The sequence below is a fragment of the Odocoileus virginianus genome, unplaced genomic scaffold (assembly GCF_023699985.2).
Source record: "Odocoileus virginianus isolate 20LAN1187 ecotype Illinois unplaced genomic scaffold, Ovbor_1.2 Unplaced_Contig_20, whole genome shotgun sequence".
Taxonomy (NCBI): Eukaryota; Metazoa; Chordata; class Mammalia; order Artiodactyla; family Cervidae; genus Odocoileus; species Odocoileus virginianus.
The window spans coordinates 482,995-487,585 of NW_027224337.1; the positions used below are offsets into that span (position 1 = coordinate 482,995).

General features: G+C 33.3%; 1 pseudogene; it reads left to right on the top strand.

Annotated features, from left to right (window-relative positions):
- Positions 1-1,101: 1,101 nt before the first annotated feature.
- On the top strand, positions 1,102-2,045 carry LOC110149223 (olfactory receptor 52N1-like; annotated as a pseudogene).
- The last annotated feature ends 2,546 nt before the right edge of the window (positions 2,046-4,591 follow it).

Here is a 4,591-nt window from a genome sequence, read left to right on the forward strand (position 1 = left end):
CTCTAGGAAAATTATATCCTTATGATGCAATCCTATAGTTTGACGTATCTCCTAAGTTATTATTACCTCCTTCCTTGTTTGACTGCACCTTCTTCGTTCCCATTTTTACCCCTTTTTGAATAACTAACTGCTTGAGCCTGTTCTTTGGAACTTGGGGAGATCTAGGAGACTAAAGTTTTATTCCACAAACAAGAGGTAGACACAAAAGAGCTTGTGCCTGGGACATCCCATAGGATCCTGCTTGATTTCAATTCAATTTTCTTTTATACACCTCAATCTTGAGGGGAATGAGTGGTGGGGGACAAAAAAGGGAATAAAGATTTGGATAGAGAGGTTAATTATAAAATCAGCAGGGGAACTTAGTTCTTGGGGGACTTAGTTTCAAAGATAAAGAGACGAACAGCAACCTGAAAGAGTAATGTGGATTCTGAAGTGGTGCCAGTGTATTTGTGCGGAAGGTTTCATATCACTTTTTAGCCACATAAAGGTATTAGTGCTTTCCCTTACTAATGAGTCCATTTTCATTATCTACTGCTGATCAACCTGTCTAGATTATGAAGAGAGGAATAACCAAGAATATAATTGACAATGTTTTGAAATCTATCTTAGAACCTGAAGAACAGCTGATACTCGTGCTGGTAAGCAGATCTCCTTACCCATATCCACAGTTAGAAAGTAGGAAAATTCCTACAACTCACTTTACAATTTCCTGGTAAAAAATTTGTTAACCATCTTAATGCTCACTAGTTGACATATTATCTTTGGTCAAAATTATACTAATGATTAGGTGATAACATAGAATTTGAGATCTTAAAGGGATTAAAAGGAGAAAAAATACAAATATATATATATATATATATATATATATATATATGCATTCTTTGTGGTAAAAAGCCAAGACTTACAGCCAATGGTACCTCACTAATATCAATTTTTTTAAACTATGATATAATAATTTGTCTATGGGTAATTGATATCATTGAGATGATTTATGCAAAAATGTTAAAATAATAACTAATACATTAATGTATATTTCTTAAACTCTTTCTTTTCAGAGATGCATCAAAATTGAAGAAAGTGACATATCCGCTATTGGCCACCATGCGTGGTTACAACTGTACTAGATTGACCCCAGAATCATTCATATTGAATGGGGTACCTGGGCTAGAAAGTACACACATCTGATCTCCCTCCCATTTTGCTCCATGTACCTTGTGACTGTACTGGGGAATTATGGGCTTCTCTATCTCATTTATCTTGAGGAGTCCCTATGCTGGCCCATGTAGTATTTCTTAGCCTTACTCTCCTTCACTGACATTGTTCAGTGTACAAAGTACTGTACCCAAAATGCTCTGCATTTTCTGGTTTGATCTCAAAGAGCTTAGCTTCAGTGCTTGCCTGGTGCAGATGTTCTTTCTCCACAACTTCACAGGGGTGAAATCTGAGGTGCTCATGCTAATGGCCCTGGACCGCTATGTGGCCATCTGCTACCCTCTATGCTTTGCTACTATCCTTACCAATTCTGTCATTGCTAAGGTGGGTTTCTCACCTTCCTTTGAGGCATGGTCCTTGTCATTCCTTTTACAGTACTCACCAAAAGACTGCCCTATTGCAAAGGCAATATGATTTTCCATACCTACTGTGACCACATGTCTTTGGCCATGTTGCCTTGTGGAAATATCAAGGTCAATGCCATCTATGGTTTGATGGTTGCCCTCTTGATTGGGGGCTTTGACATCCTGTGCATCACAGTCTCCTACACCATGATCCTCGAGGCAGTGGTCAGCCTGTCCTCAGCAGAGGCTCAGCAGAACTTCAGTGCCTGCACTGCCCACATCTGTGCCATCGTAATTACCTATGTCCCAGCCTTCTTCACCTTTTGTACCCACTGATTTGGGAGTCATACAATCTCTCACAGCATTCACACTTTTGTAGCTAACATATACCTGTTTACACCACCTACTCTGAATTTTATTATCTATGGAATAAAGACTAAGCAAATACAGGAAGGAATGATCAAACCTTTTTTAGCAAAAGAGCACTGAAGAAAGAGATAAAAGAAAATCCCAACAAAATGAGAGGAAAACATCTTCATAGATGAGGACATTTGTACTAGTCTGTGTATATGTGATTTGACAGCATCTATTCATTTTTCAAACCATGAATGTTAACAGATCATTCTTATACTTCTCTAGGACCTCATATATAAAGCTGAGAACCTTTCCTTTTAAAAAGACCCACAAATCAATTTGATTAAATCTAATAACACTATCACTAGCCTTTCCATTAGTCTTATTACTGAATTTGATGCTATTTGGAAGTAGTATATAAGAGTTTTGTCCCTAAGCAAAAATTTCTCCACTAGTAGACAAAACTGAGAAAAGGCACCATGCCAGTTAATCAAAAATACTGATAATGTATAGTTGAAACCACTGCCTCTTGAACTGTAGATTTTCATTAAACTAGAAAATGTATTATTTATTAAGGAATAAAGTTCAATGCTGCCTATTTGTTTATTCATACATACCATAAACATCTTTAAATACCTTGTGTCTTATGAATTTTTAGTACAAAGACTAATAAAAACAAAGCACTGCTACATATATATACACACATGAAGCTATCACTAGAGTCAAGTTATTAACATATCATCACTTTCAAAATTCCCTGTACACCTTAGTGATCCATGCATTGTCCAAACCTGACACCACTGACATCCTTTCTGTCACTATAGATTAGCTGTATAAAATTCTTAAACGTTATATAAGTGAAATATTACTGAATGTAATCTTTTTAGTCTGGTTGTTTTCACTCACAGTCACTGAGCTTCATCAAGTTATTGTTTGGGTTAATTATGCAAATAATTTTCCTGCTGAGTGGTATTCTATTTCATGGATACATGAAAATTTGCTTAAAAAAAAAAAAGAAGAAGAAGAAAGAAAGAAAAGAAAAAGAAAATTTGCTTATCCATTTATCTGTTGTTGAACATTTGGTTTGCTTCCAGTTTATTTACAATATAGTCCAGTATGTTACAAAAAAGGTTTTATGAACATTCATATGCAAGTCTTTGGTCAGGGATGTATTTTCACTTCTCTTGAATAAATATTTAACAGTAGAATAGCAGATATACATGAAACAAAACACACACACACACACACACACTGTTAAAATTATTCCAGAATATTTCTCTGCTACATTCCCACAAGTAGTGTACAAAAGTTCTACTTGTTCCACATCCTCACAAACATTTAGTATGGTCAGCTTTATTATTATTATTTTTTTAGTCATTTTAGTAAGAGTGTGTTGGTATTTTACTGTTTTTTATTTTAGCATTTATCTAATGACTAAAGATGTTGAGCATCTTTATCTCTGCTTGTCATCTTTGCTTTTGAAATATCTGTTTGAATATTTTGTTACTTTTAAATTGGGCTATTTGCCTCCTTATTATTAACTTGCAAAGTTCTTTTTATATTCTGAATACAAACCTTGTATCCAGGATAGATTTTTCAAATGCTTTGTCTCAATCTAAGCCTTGCCTTTCTTTTGGAAACAATAATATTTGAAGAACAATTTATTTTTATTTGAATGAAACAGATTTAATGGTTCATTATTTTGTTTTTATAGTATAATTTCAAAAACTTTGCCAAACTCAAGGTCTCTAACTATTTCTCTATGATTTCTTTTAGACATTTTATAGTATATTTCACATTTATTTTTGTGATACTTTGCATAATTTTTAAATAATGTAAGGTAAGGATGAAAGTTTGCATCTTTATTTCTTTGTTTTGCTGGTTTGTGTGTATGACTATCTAATTATTGTAGCACTATAAGTTGAAAGGACTTATGTCTTTGGCATAGCTTTCGCAAAGCTTCAGCACATTTGTTGAATGAAACTAAGAAAAAAAGAAAGCAAAGGAAGAAAGGACAGAAGAAAGGAAGAAAGTAAGGAAGGGAGGAAGGAAAAAAGACAAAGGCCAAAAGGAAAATTTTAGAAGTGATGGATATGCTTATTGCATTATTGTTGTGATAGTTTCATGGGTATATATTTATCCCCAAACTCATTAAGTCACAGAAATTAAGTATGCACAGCATTTTTTAATATAAATCAATCTTCAATTTAGAGGTTGAAAAAAGATAACTAATTAAAAACATAAGTAAAAAGATAATATATGAGCTTATAAATTATACTTACTATCACTTATGTCAGTTTGTGCATGTTTTCTCATTTCTTTTGAAAGCCATTTCAGTGGTATACAACAATTAGAGTAGTGCTCAGTTGACAATATACATTCTTTCTAAACTTTATAATAAATGCTAAAAAGAAAAAAGGTTGTTGTGAAGTAATTAGCTGCCAACTAATAAAAATAAATGAAATAAAAAGAAAAAAAGGTATAAAATATAAATAAGTCAATGTTAAGAAATTAACTTCATGTCAGATAAACAGGAAAATAATTTTTTGAGCAGGGACTTTAGCATCAAGTACAGAAGCTGTTGATTATTAGGAAAAAAGAATCACTATAAATGCATCATTGTTGGGTTCAGTGGAATGATTCTTACAACATAACAGGTACTAAATAAATATTTGTTAGGT